Source organism: Tursiops truncatus, chromosome 5 (genome assembly GCF_011762595.2).
Source record: "Tursiops truncatus isolate mTurTru1 chromosome 5, mTurTru1.mat.Y, whole genome shotgun sequence".
NCBI lineage: Eukaryota > Metazoa > Chordata > Mammalia > Artiodactyla > Delphinidae > Tursiops > Tursiops truncatus.
This window is the reverse complement of record NC_047038.1, coordinates 89,793,815-89,808,684: the sequence shown is the minus strand read 5'-3', so window position 1 is coordinate 89,808,684 and position 14,870 is coordinate 89,793,815. Positions and strand designations below refer to the sequence as shown.

Genomic DNA, 14,870 nt, shown 5'->3' with positions numbered 1-14,870 from the left:
AGTAGTTTGGTGCAACAGTTAGGAGAAAGACTGGAAACTGTGAATAAAGGTAAAGCAGATTGAAAAGTATATCTGTTAAGACTTAGTACAGTCAGAGATACTTTGAGTACATCTGAAATGTGTCTCCAACAGGTTAATTTAAAACCCTATGAAAATTTCATTTTTCCACAATGAGTTTTCAGCTTATTCAGTTAATAACGATAACAAAGCAAGAAGAAAAAGACAATCTACTACAAAATGTGGGAGAACAAATATTGGCAATTCACAGGGAAGTAAAACTTAATGTAAGCCAATATGCATGTGAGAAGATGTTAAAGCTCATTGCCCATCATGGAAATGCAAATTAAACCACAATGAAGTACTAAAAAATAATATATCGAATAACTCAGAGCATTAGTATATGGAGAAATGGGAACTCATACATTGCCCAAAGGGGAGTGTAACGTTATATAACCACTTTGGAGATGATGAAGTAGCTTTCTAAATTACTTTCTATCTGCAACAGAGCATCTGGATATATAGACAGGCTACAGCTGATGGAGAGTGAGGTGTACTGGGTTTCAGGGGAACTGTCCAAGGCGGTAAGAAGGGGGTCATCGGAACTAATCTGTAAGTAAGTGCCTATGAATACCTACTTTCAAAGCACTTTTAAAAAGATTGTATTATCCTGAGGCTAGAAGCTAGAACTTGCAATTGGGAGTGTGATAATGTCCCTGGTAGAAGTTTTGAGGTCTCCAAAACAAGGTATACTTTGGAGAAGATAAAATTCCTTGAATAAATTGTAGGATTAAAGAAAGAGATAGACTTGGTTACTCTGGTCATATAGATCTAAAATTTATAGTAGGAAGAAGGGGCATTGACAAGACTATTTTTATTCTCTTTAAAGTCCAGGTATATTAGTGCCACAGCATGCCAATTAAAACTAATTACGTCATAGAATATAGAGATGGGGAAAAAAACAAAGCATACTCCTTTTCTCTCCTGGGCATCATTATAGAAAACCCCATGAGTTGGATCTAAATAGCTTTTATTTAAGAGAAGCTCAAGTAATTGGGAAATAGAAGGATAAACTAGAGGGGAAGAGTTGTGCTAGGGTTGAGGTATATTCTCTAGATGGAAAGAATACTGGATATATATATATATGGGAAGCAAGAAACGGTGACATTGAGTAACTGAAGGCTATTAAACAATCTTGGAGAATCATTTTTGGTAGAGACCAATGGTCTAAGAACATCTATTAATGAACAGTTGACCAATATAATTATTACGGTATCTCATCATGAGAATACCTTTCAAGTTGTCATAGTGCAAAAGAATCCTGGGAAAAAATGTGGCTGACTGTGGGTGTCCATACTTCTATTGGTCAGCTAAGGCTGGCTGACAAGTACTTAGTTTCCATATCCTGTTATGAACTCTTCAGCTTGTTGTGAAGCCAGGGTTTCACAGTTAGATTGCAAGATGATAATACCAGGTACCAAAAGCTGTTAAAAATAAGAAAGAAACCACTTTTTCCCTTTCAAAAAGATTTTTATGAATTTTAATAGATGCTTCTGGGCTTATCTGAGAAGTCCCAGTAGGATTCAGTACCTAAAGAGAAGATGGTCTGTGTTGAAACTCACCGGGAAGAGCTAGCTTAACTCTGGCATTGGGTGGTAGCAGAGGCAGCTGATGCCTTCCTTTTCAGATGCAGCACCAGAAACAAACACTTTCATGAAAGCAATCACTTTTTAGGAGTCCAGGGGTCAATGATGCAATCTGTGGTGTCCCTGTCCAATAAGGAAGAGCTGTATTTTCTTTGTCAGCCTCATTCTGTTGTGGAATTCAGGTGAGTTTTGTTTCCAGCTATGGGTCCTCTGGACCAGACTTTCTGGCATCTGAGGAAATTCTCTGAGCTAATCAATCTCTCTCTCTCTCTTTCTCCAGCTTTGATGAGGCATACTTTTCCTACAAAAACTGCACATATTTAAAACATATAATTTGATGATCTTTGATATACATGTATGTCTATGAAACCAGATTGTTGCATTACCAGAAACCATTCATCTTGGTAATAAATATATCCATTAACCCTCAAAAGTTTCATCACCCTCCTGCCACTTGTAATCTCTCCCTCCAATCCTACCTCTCAAGTCCCCGGGAAAACACTGGTCTGTTCAGAGACTCCCAGGAAGAGTGGTCCTAGGGATTAAGGTGAAGCTGCAAGCCTTTATCTGTTCTAGCTCAAAAGTCATGTCATATCACTTGTACCACATCCTATGTGTTAAGCAAGTCACTAACATCAACTCAGTTTCAGAGGAGGGCAATTAGATTCTACCTTTCAATGGAAGGAGTAGCAAAAAATTCTCAGCCATCTTTAAATTATCACCATAGGATTGAAAACCACTGTGAATAACCTAGCCTTCTCATTTTATAGATAGAGATACCGAAGCATGGAGTTTTGATGTGACATCAATTTTGAGTAAACACAATTAACTCTAAAACTCGAATTTTGAGTGAACACAATTAACTCTAAAACCCCAAATGTGATTCTCAGGACTGAAAACTTTATGTAAAAACTTTGTTAGATATCTGCCACATTGCTTTTGGCCTCTCAATAAAAAATACCTTTAGCTGTCTGCTTACAACTTCTCAGGAGAAAGCCTTCCAATTCCTATCTACTTCTCATGTGGGCTAGAAAAAAGAATGTGAATGAAAAACATTCACAGACCACATTTTAAAAAAATGAGGTGTGATCATTGCAAATACTCTGCATTCGGTGGTTTCTGCCATCTTTCAATCTCACAATTTCATATTGCAAAACTGTTCAGGGTATTACCAAGAAAGAAGAGCTGCACTTCAAAACATCCGAAAAAGATTTAGATCAGTAGAGAAAGTGTGATCACAGACTGACTTTTCAGGAAGCAGATTCTGATGAAAAAGTTTTGGAGATCTATTGAACAGCAAAACACATACAGTTAACACTACTGTAAGGTACACTTAAACATGGTTAAGGTAGTAAATTTGATGTCATGTGCTTTTTATCACAATTAAAAAAAAACAGGAGGCAAATTCTGAGATGATTTTGGAGTTCAAGACATTTATTAAAGATCAAAACCTAAGAAAAGAAGTGTGAGGAAGTGGAATTGGGCAGAGGAGAATAGTCGAATTGCTTTGCAAACCTTACATAGACTTAGATAACTCAGCCGGGCAAGCCCCAGAGCAAATATTGTCATCCCACCTAGAACTGAAATGACCCACCTTTGCACTCTCAGTGAGCTACTGGATGCAGGCTGCTCCAGGAAGGCCACGACCTTGGTCAAAGCAGCTCCCTGCAACAGAAACAGCAAGTTCTTTTATGAAGGGGCATCTGAGCAGTGGAATTCCATGTCTACTGCCATCGCTGGAGATAGGAAGTTCAGACAACATAGGGGGAAATTAATAATTCTACTTTTGAAGATGTTGTCTGCAATTCCTGAAGAAAAAATATAGGACACATGATTCAATGACAATTCCAGTACACTGAAAATAGAATTCAAGAGTATTTAGTACTAATTTTAACTAGAAAATATGTGCTCCTTTGTTTCACACACACACACAGACACACACACACATAGACACACAAATCATCTTTTAGCATGACAGGAAGGGCAAAAATAGGATCATAGGGGTATAAGTATAGGACATGTAATTATTTATGCTTTTTAATTTCTATTCTGTTGAGTTTATTCATAATATTATCAGTTCTTTGGTTTTCTTCCAGGAGTTTTGCATTTTTCTGTTATTTTGTGCATTTATAAATACAGAGCCTGTAATCCAAAATATGCTAATTAAATGCAATTTGAAGCTTTAAAACGTTCCTAAAGGGTACTATGTTGATTTACCTCTTAATATTTTTATGTCATTTTTGCACTTTCATACAGTACAACTTTTTTTCCCACATCTTCAGCCAGAGCATTTTGAGGCTTCCTAAGATCTCTCTTGCTCTCCGCAAGAACTTACGCAAATTATTTATTCTCTCTAAACCTCAGTTGCATCAGCTGTAAGATGGAGATACGACGGCGCTTACTTCATACGATTGTTGTGAGCATAAAATGATATAATATATGTAGATGGCTTATGGCAGTGGCTGGCACATAGAAACAAGTCAATATGTGTAACTGACTATAGCATAACACTGGTAATCATCCTTTCATTAGTAAAAATCAGGCATTACCATGCGAAACCCTTTTGCAAAATATATTTGTTGAAAGGTAACAATTTAGTAATAGAAACCAAAATTCCGATCCCAGGGTTCGGTCTCCGGGACTTTTCTAAATCTGTCACAAGGTGGCCCCAAATCCATATCCTTCATGGCTCTGCGTTCATGGAACATGAATCAAACAGCAAGAAAATATTGCAGCAAAAATCCGTGGTAATAATAGTCCAAAGTGTAGGTGGCCCACCTAATAATCAATTGTCCATTGTCTGGAAGAAGATAGAAAAGCAAGCCTTATATGTTTGAAATGAGCAAGAAGGTTGTTAAATGTGTCTAGATGATTTTTTTCAAGATTAGTCTCAATAAAAGTGGTTAATATATCATCCTTGACATTGAACACTTCAAGTAGTATATGGCCTAGTATGCTTGGTTGAGAAAAATCTCTAATCTTTACCTTTTTCCTCTTTTATAAATTGGTTAGTTAGCAATTATTTTTTTTTTATCTGAACACTTGTAAAGCAGTTTCAGAACCATTTCCTCTTTATTTTCTTCTACCTGAAACAGAGAGAAAACTGTAAATCATATAAGATCCTGTCAGGAAAGCCTCAGATTAAATGTTTTATAAGATCATGACTAATTCATTACTTCTTCCTCTTATTTCCAAATCCTTGAAGTCTCAAAACCTTCCTTCCAGGCAGTGAAAAATGCTTTCCAGGCTAGGTAATGTAATTCTAGAAGAAATGCTTGGCAATTGATTGCAACTGGTAGATAATACTTGAATAAATGGTAAAAGTATTAATACCATGGAACTGAGCATTTAAGAACTGCCATATTGTAGTATAGTGGTTACGAGTCTTAGCATAAGAGTCAGAAGTTTGGTATTCCAGTTTAACTTAATAGTGGAGTAGCTTGGATAAGTCACTTCAAGATTATCAAACTTTTTTCATGGAGGTTTTTGTGAGAATTGAATGTGTGTGTAAATTGCTGAATATTCGGCTTGGAGCACAGTAAGGACATAATAGTACCTTTTATTACCATCACTGCTTTCGCTCATGATACCATCGGATAAAGGAAAGAATTAATTTAATCTTCAATGGAAAGATCCAAACACATCCCTGCTGACATTTTCTAGCTGATTCTGAACTGAGCTTCAAAACCCAGCTCTAACTGACACACCATCTTCCATGTTGGTTGGTTTGTTTTTGCAGAGCAAGAGGGGGTCAGCACTAGGGGCAGCCCAGCATTGCTTGGAAGACTGCAGCCTGGAATTTAGTAAGGTCTTCTGAGTATACACTTTAGCCAAAAATACAGAAAATTATATTTTTTGAGTGAGCTCATAGACTTTTCAAAGTAACTGAGAGAGACTTGACTTGATGTGCACACTCTACTACATATTTGATTTTTATCTCAGGAAAAGAAGCAGAAATAAGATAAAATTGTTGAACTTAGTAATCTACAGACGTCTTTCCTGCATCTGTCTTTGTAAGTAAGAAGATAATTTAGACAGTCTAATTATAGTGTAGATAAATTACAATTCGTAATCAAACGTGACTCACTGTATGCCCAGAATTTCCAACTAAATGTTTTATGTGAATTGTTAAAATTCTATTTTTACTTGCCTTCTGGCAAGGGCTTGCAGGTAGCCATCAATACCAAGACCTTAGACAGCATTTGTAACACCAGATGGAGGACACACGTTTGATATTCTTCCTACACTTTAGAGAAAGCTGTTCAGCGCTTGTTTCCCAAGATAAATGTGTTAAGACATGGCCACTTTCATCAAGAATGTACTTGTAATAGATAATTAATAAGATCCTGCTGTATAGCACAGGGAACTCTACTTCACTGTACAGTAGAAACTAACACAACATTGTAAAACAACTATACCCCAATTAAAAAAAAAAGAAAACAATGCAAATTCATTCTTCATTGTGCATTGTATTAAATTAAAAGCAAATCAAGAAAAAAAAACTGTACTCCTAAAACATTTCAAGATGGATTCAAATGCAATATTCATACATAATCTTTTGAAACTTACCAAAAATTAAATTACACTTTTGAAGACCAATTTAAAAATTGGAACAAAGATTAGCATAACTAGCTATATAAAGTATACACACACATCAGGCACTCTGTTGCATATTTCATCCAATTTTAACAACAATTTTATAAGTATTATCCCCATTTGTTCTGAACCATCAGTTTCTTCTGTGCATTTCTTAATGTATTGCATGATAATTACAAAAGATTAATATTTGGGGATATGTATCCTAATGTTTTTAATATACTGGTAATTAAGGATGGGAAGAGGGATATGCTTAAACACTCGTGTGTGTGCGTGCGTCGTAATATATAGAGTTTTATTTTTACAGCTCTTTTTAATTAACCTCTTTCTCTCTTTTTGCAGGTGGGGACCAAACTCGACGGGGAAAAGTGGGATGAGTTGATAGGGAGGAGTTTTGTTGCCTTCGTACTAACCTGGACATATTGTAAGTTCACTAGGCAAAATTACCAAGGCATGATTGTTAAACAATTTTTCTTTTTGTCACCTTCCTATCTTCATTCCCAAACCTTTTTGCTTCCTCCTTCTCCTTGCATCTTGGCACCTAGAACTTTGTCAGAGCTCTCCGGCAAACCAGAGCCTGCTCTCCAGAGCCTCTGCCTCTCCTTCCAAATAAAGATAACCCCTGCCACCACCCTTCCCCATTTCCACCCCCGCCTCAGTGTTGCAGATAAAATAAGTCACTGATGTGGTTATAGTGCTTGATCCTAAGATAACTGAACGGGCCATAGCCTTTATCAACGAGCTTTGAAGAATCTGCAGAACTAAAAGCCATCTCTAATAGAAAAATACATGGGGGTTAATTTTCATTGCAGACTACCTCTTTTTTTTTTTTAATTTTTGGCTGCGGTGGGTCTTCATTGCTGCGCGTGGGTTTTCTCTAGTTGCGGCGAGTGGGGGGTGGGGGCTACTCTTAATTGTGGTGCGCCAGCTTCTCGTTACGGTGGTTGCGGAGCACGGGCGCTAGCATGAGCTTCAGTAGTTGTAGCACGTGGTCTCAGTAGTTGTGGCACATAGGCTTAGCTGCTCCACGGCATGTGAGATCTTCCCCGACCAGGGCTCGAACCCGTGTCCCCTGCATTGGCAGGTGGATTCTTAACCACTACACCACCAGGGAACTCCCTGCAGACTACCTCTTAAGAACAACTTAACAATGCACAAACAGAAGCCGTCTCCCACCCCACACGCACACTCCCTTGCTGAGAGTAAAATGACAGGAAAGGAACTTTTCCAACACGTACAATCCTTTGCTTCCACACGTCTACTCTCTTGCCCACTCTATATTTTCATACGCAGAGCTTTAGTGCTGGAGAGGTTTATATGTATGTTCTAACAGTGCACTCTTTTTTTTTTATTGTTAAGAAGATGTTGGGGGTAGGAGTTTATTAATTAATTAATTTTTGCCGTGTTGGGTCTTCATTTCTGTGCGAGGGCTTTCTCTAGTGTGGCAAGCGGGGGCCACTTTTCATCACGGTTCGTAGGCCTCTCACTATCGCGGCCTCTGTTGTTGCAGAGCACAGGCTCCAGACGCGCAGGCTCAGTAGTTGTGGCTCACGGGCCTGGTTGCTCCGCGGCATGTGGGATCCTCCCAGACCAGGGCTCGAACCCGTGTCCCCTGCATTAGCAGACAGATTCTCAACCACTGCGCCACCAGGGAAGCCCTAACAGTGCACTCTTGAATACCATGCTTCACTTCCTAGAAATGTCCTGTAGATTGATGCATTGTTTTATCCAAAGGAATGCATCCTTGCTGTTAGAAAGCAATCTGGTGTTGATTTGGTCAGGATGAGGTTCAGAAAGCCGTGTAAAGAGCTAACATGCTATTCAGTATTTTAAATGATTTTGTTTCTCTCAGTTATAAATAATTTAATCTCCCTACATCAGAATTCAACTGTTAATAGAAGGATGAAAGATCACTCTTACTTCTTTTGTAGCCAAAGTATATTTCCAACCACATCAAATTAAAACAACTAATAGAAACACTTTAGATTTTAAACACAGGAAAGTGCGGTGGAATTAGGGCCATTTCTAATTTAAGCTTCTAAGAGGCTCCTAGAACTACTATTAATTCTGTTTCTTTTAGTCTGAGATACAGGTAAGAGCTGGGTAGCTCCATTACAGATGGAAAAACGGCCCAGAGAGGGTAGGAGGTTTCTCAACATAATAAATAGAATCATAAAAAGGAATCAAGGCCCTCTGACTCAACAGTCCAGTGTTTTCTAAAGGCAGACCACACTTAGATGTTTAGATTCATTGCCAAATACATACAAACACAACTAACCACAGGGACTGTGAGATCAGGCCACTTGGGAAAAATACATCAGTACTGTAACCTCTTGAGCAAGTGTAAAACATAGCCCAGAAGTATGCTGGTGTCTCAGCTTTGTTCACTGTAACATAAAATCAGGGGAGGTGAGGGACAGAACATCGGGGGCTGCCCTATCACCATCCTGTGACCAAACTAGGATCAGTGTCTGGGGGTAACTGGCTATTTCCAAAAAGAGAAGACAACATAGGATCAAAGAAAGGCAAACCAAAGAACTTTAATGTGGATAACTGGGTAATGGAAAGCTAAATGATTTTACAATCCATAGAACTCCCAGAAAGAGATGTATTTCTGTAGACAAAAGAATTTTTTTGCGTCTCTCTTTTTTTTTTTAAAAAAAAAGGATTGCCATAATTTTTGTTTTCCTAAAATCAGAATCTGAGACGAGGCCTTGGGTGCTGGTAGTTCACCTATGAAGGGATCCAGGACACCAGAATAAGGAAGTAGAGAAGTGGAACAGGGAATGGTGGAAAGCCAGTGTAAGTAAGTATGCCTCACTGAATTGCTGCTATGGGCAACAGGGAGGGTCTCCATTCCGCTGGAACTTCCAGGAAGTAGACAGAATGCCTCCTAGAATATTCTCCCTTAAAGGCGTGGAGTCTGGAGTATGTAACATCAGTTCTCCTCACCTAGTGGTTGAGGATAGCCCTCAGGGGCATTAACTCCTACCCCCTACTTGTAGCTCTTCTTGCGCACTAGTCAGGCACACTCCCACTACCTTGGGGAAAGCTGTGAAAGCAGAATGCAGAAAGATGCCTGCTCTTCAGGTGGGAAGCTACCAGTGCAAGGTGCAGCTGAGATTATTGTATAGAACTCTTCCCCACTGTTGTGACTGAAATCAGAAGAACTTTCAGGGGTATGTGATGTGGAGAACAATAAATGCATGTTGAAGGCTGCCTCTTGCACTACTCAGATGCAGTGGAGCTCCAAACTGAGTTCACTTGGTCAACTGAGTCTTACTGGAATAAGCTACACTCCCCATGACTGCCCCTGGTCCTAGGTAATTATCGATATTAGTCATCTCCTTCCTTCACATTCATTCTAGATTTTCATTATCCTTGGTCTGAAATTGAGCTGATTTCATTTGCTTACCTGGTGGAGGAAACTAGGCCTTCATCCCTGAGGAGTTTGAGCTTTTGGTTGCCTTTGCCTTATCTGGCCAGTTTTTGAAATTGCCCATTTCCCATTTTCCCATGGCATAGAGACACCACAAGTCCCCATAAGTGTCCTAACTCCTCATGATAATCAGGGTCAATTATTTCAATCAGGAAGGTAACCCCTCTATTTATCTGCTGGTCCACAAGCCCAAAGTGACCAGGCAGCAGTTGTAGTTTTAGATTCAGTGGAACACAATTTTTGTGCCTTGGTACCAACATGTTTCTCCTTGGAAGCAGAACCTTTGAGTTGTCAGAGTTTAGCATCATGAGTTCTGGAAGCACAAAACCTGCAAGTGGGTAGCTGAGCATGGTGGTTAGAGAGGTCGGTACTACTGCTACCCTTTGTTTCCCGATCTGCATATATATTCTAGCACCATTTATAATGGCCATTATTTGATCCTTTTCTGAACGTTCTGAGTTGCTTCTGTCCCACAATGTCTTTGCAGAAATGTCTATTTCCTGTTTTGGACCCCATATTATTAAACCATGATAATTCTTATACTAGAGCTTACACATTTATTTTTAAAAAAATCAAACTTCAATTATTGAGTTGTCTTTATTCCATATCCTTTGAAGGTTTTGCTGTCCTTCGTTATGATCTGCAAAATACTGCACAATGCCTATTATCTTGGAAAACAGTTGTGATTTTGCATCTCTTTCTCTAACACAAGCTCTCTGTGTTCTCTTTGGAGAAGGCGGCCTCTGCCCCAGGGAGAATTCTCAGCATTGTGTGACAATGTAAGGAATGCCAACAGTAAGTGTCAATTCCTATTTGGAGTACAAGCTGGAAGCACATCTTCATTTCACAGTGTCACATTCTTTCTGTGGGTTACCATTAAACACCCCCTCAAAGCATTACTTAGGGTTGTTACTATTTGATCTCTTTCCTGTCTCAAAAAACGTGGGCTACACTAGCGCAGATTCTGTGCATTTATATTCTTCAGAAACTTATCACTTTACTGACAGCAGATAAAAACATGTAATTATTATTTGACAGTATTTCTTATCTTATAAAAACATGTATGGGACTGACTATTTATAAATTTATAGACAGCACATTTAAGCTTAGTTTAAAGCCATGATATGAAGAAGTTTTTGTATTTTATTACAAAGAACAAAGTGATTGATATTGTGGGAAAGCAATGGGAAGGGAGAAAGTAGAGACAGAATTGAAGGTATGTGCCCCTCGGCTCTCCACCTAAGAGGTTTTGTTCCTTCTGAGGGGCAGCTGGAATAATGGGGGAAAGAGGTTGTAAACAAGATCAGGAGAATGGGACTGAGATTGACTTGATCTCAAAGAAACGTCTGGCTATTTGAGCAGCTATTTTCATTTGTTATTCTCTGTTTTATCAGAACATTACTAGATTTTCACTTTGAACAAGCCAAAGCTCATTATCCTAATTCTCTCTGAACATTTTTTCTATTTTGCAAATTTCTACTGCCAGTAGCCAGGTTCAAAGCATTGAATATTGGAGTAGCTCTATAGGTCACCATGTTTGTCCAACAGAAAGAACTTCCATGTGATTGTATACCTTTCATCATCAAATTCAAAATAAGGGTTACCTCTGGAGGTGCAATCAGGGAGAGTCCACAGGGGCTTCAACTACAGTAGTAATTTTTTAGTTCTCAAAGGGGAACAACTATTTACTAGATTATTTTTACACTGTTCTTAATTTCCAAGCTATTTTACAATAGCAATTTTTAAGGTACTCAATTAAAAAAAAGGATTATATGCTTCTTCATGGGTATTTACCTGTCAATACTGAGAATGTCTTATTAGCGCTACATCCACCGATAAATGGTAATCAGTAAAATGATACAATAGTTCTTGCAGAGATTTCATGCAAGTTCTTTTGTTTATTTACTTAACAGGAAAGAATAACTACATGATCGAGAACAGGTGATGAATATTCTTCCAAAAGAAGCTTTTGCAGAATATATGACCTCTCTTTAAGCTTCTGCCTGGCTAAGACGCTACACCATATTTTTCTTCACAGAATAGATGTACACATCTTCCTTCCAGAGTATGTCATTAACCTACCTTTGGCTTACTCTCAGTATTTTACTTTTTTCTTCTCCTTATTTATTAGTAGTTGGATTTGTATTTTTAGATTGCCAGGAAACTGGTGTTTATATTCAATATGATATTGTCTTTATTAATATACTTATAAACTTAACAGTCAATTTGACTTGCCACCAGTCATGTCCTATAAATCATAATCCTTTGCTCAAATGTGTAGGACTGTCTAATTCCATTATCTCTGAGCGTTCACTTTAGAAAGTGAAACTGATGCTCTATAATGTGTACTATTCCTTCCTACCTACTTAGCTTCTTCTTTTGAAGTTCTCAGGAGGGTGATGCATTAATTTTGGAGCATTCTAACATACACTGTGTAACAGATATGTTATATAATATCACTCCCAGCATCCTCAATCTTTCTATTATAGTGTTGAAATCAATATTTGACTAACATTTATTTAAAAGTTACGTAAGGCCCTTAAAACAGTTAAAGAGATAAAAACATTAACAGTTCCTGCAAACAGCAATCAAAATTGCTCTCTAAAAAAGGTTGCATGATTATTTCCAAGGACATGTTTATTAGTAACCATTAGCATAGGTAGTTGCATCTTTAAATAAGTGTCATCTTGTATTACTGGAGAGTAAAATGTAAAGGAAATTATGGGCTTTTCAAACTACTTCATGTCCCTGTTGGAATATAAAAACACATTCCTGAACAACCATAGCATTTCCATAAGCCAATAAAATGATGACTCAGAAGGCGAAATACTCTAGACCACAAACCACTTACATATGAATATTTTAAAATTATGTAAAAGTCCTATTTTAAAAGCATTCATATAATCAAGAAAATAAATGTATTGTGCAAAAGTCATTTAACCCCTGACTCTTCCCTGAAATGTCTGAAGGCAATTCATTGATTTCATGAAATACTGTGCTAAAGGAAATTTTTAGTTTTCCGACAGATTTATTATAATGACTTTAAACATTCTTTGGGGTTCACTTTCTTTGATGTCTTAATGCAGAAAAGAATTATATATAAGGACTTTTTGCTAGTATGCGTTCTATGACATTGCTTGCAGTTCTCTGATGAGCAAATAGTGTATCTCACTTCAGCCATGTTAGTGGCCACTTAACAAGGCTCTGAAGATTGTGGCCTGGTCCCCAGTTATTTCTATGGTCTAATATCTGGTCCAAATTTTTATACATTTGATTCTGTTAATTACGTGGACAGAGGACTTGAGTGAAGAGCAACACCAGATGAAAAGAATGGACTATGTTGCGGTTGATTCGGTGGACTCAGCAGAAGGTGATGAAAACACTGAAATGGCAGCAGAGGTCCAAAAACAGCAATCTACAGCACTCCATGTAACTATCTCTATTGAGTTGTTACTCAATACAAACTGATGAATGATCTTGGTAATTACAATAAAACTGTGATCTTCAAGTGTGAAAATATGTATTGTGGATGACAAAGATACACTTAGTTCATTCTTTTGTAGCCACTGAAATCTTAAATAAAATTAATTTCTGCACTGAACACGGTACTGATTTTCATCCATGGAGGAAGATAGATTCACTTTAGAATATATATATTTTATGTTTTCTATAAACCAGGCAAAAACTGGGAATACAAAGATCTAGTTTTTGTCCTTGAAGAGTTCACAGTCTAGAGCGAGAGAAACACTTTATAAGACAAATACTAATAGAGTTGCATGGAGCTCCAAAGCATATTTCATACTTCAAACTACATTTTATACTTAGTAACCTCACTATCTAAAACAGAGAAAAGTTAATATTGTGTAAACTAATTTTGGGTAAAATAATATTATCCAACTCTAAAGGCTGTTGTGAGGATTGACTGTGTTATTGTAGGTAAAGTGCTCAAAATAGTACTCGGCACCTGTTAAATATTGGCAATTATTTGTACTTGTTGTCATTATGGAAACTCCACATTTCCTTTTGTTCTTCAGTTCCTGTACAGTAGTAGCTACCACTTAATGCATGCCTACTATATACCACATATCTTACCCCAAGTAATTTTTTTTTTTTGCTGTACACGGGCCTCTCACTGTTGTGAGCACAGGCTCTCACCGTTGCGGAGCACAGGCTCCGGACGCACAGGATCAGCGGCCATGGCTTACGGGCCTAGCCGCTCCGCGGCATGTGGGATCTTCCCGGACCGGGGCACGAACCTGTGTCCCCTGCATCGGCAGGCAGACTCTCAACCACTGCGCCACCAGGGAAGCCTCCCCAAGTAATATTTTGTTAATCCTTTCAATAACTCTCTGAAATAACTGCTATAGCTTCTCATTTATAAATGGAAAATTCAACATTCAGAAATTAAATAATTTTCCCAATTTCAGCTCTAGTAAGTCCAGAGCTAAAATTCAGTCTATAATTTTCTATTAAACCACACAGTCCCATGGATAGAGATCGTTAATGAAGAATTGGGATTAAATTGCTTAGTTCTCTGAGAGATTGGCTCTTTCAATCCACCCTTTGTTCCCTTTGGAGCAAAGACAGACACTGAGAGAACTATTATAACTTATAGGGAACTAGAAAAATATACAAAGTCAATCCAATGCATTTTTCTAACGTTTCCTCCCTTTTTACAGCTGGCCTGTAGAGAAGATGGAGTTTGTGGTCCTTGATGAGGGGAGAAAAAGTGTTTGAGCATTATACTTCCCACATTCAATGGTTTGTAGAAAAATCTATATTTCTAGGTCTATCATGTCATATTCATAAAACATTATTAATAATCCCAAATCACTCCAAAGCAGTGAGCAATCAGGAGAGAACTGGACGAATATGATCCATGAGGAACGGGGATGAATGAAGCTATAGGGAAGAGGCATGCTTTGCTTCGGCAGGACCTACACCTACGGCCCTGACCAGCCTAGTCTTTGCCTGGTTCCTCCCTATGTCCTTCTCAAAGTAAACTAAGTAAGCAAGGTAACTAAGTGTGCTTAAATTGGGTTTTTAACAGTACTCAACTGTCTTATTGAATGGGCATCTTGATTATTTTCTTTGTTTTAAAACTTAAATATGTGTGTGTGCATATGGACATACTCTTTTTTTTTTTAAGGTAATAAATGGTTAAAATTTATTAGATGGTTAATTATGTGCCC

At 38.0% G+C, this 14,870-nt stretch overlaps 1 long non-coding RNA gene across 4 annotated transcripts in view; it reads left to right on the top strand.

The window, feature by feature from the left end:
• Positions 1 to 13,279, top strand: part of LOC109549566 (uncharacterized) — a 28,614-nt gene extending 15,335 nt beyond the window's left edge. The window contains exons 3-7 of one of the 4 annotated variants that reach the window (XR_002175880.2): positions 6,582 to 6,663; positions 8,938 to 9,045; positions 10,412 to 10,473; positions 11,592 to 11,743; positions 12,974 to 13,279. This is a non-coding gene — a long non-coding RNA (uncharacterized lncRNA). Of the gene's footprint in view, positions 1 to 6,581; positions 6,664 to 8,937; positions 9,046 to 9,475; positions 9,563 to 10,411; positions 10,474 to 11,591 lie in introns of all 4 variants that reach the window. The other 3 variants (XR_012332031.1, XR_004526689.1, XR_004526688.1) reach the window with 3 other exon arrangements.
• The last annotated feature ends 1,591 nt before the right edge of the window (positions 13,280 to 14,870 follow it).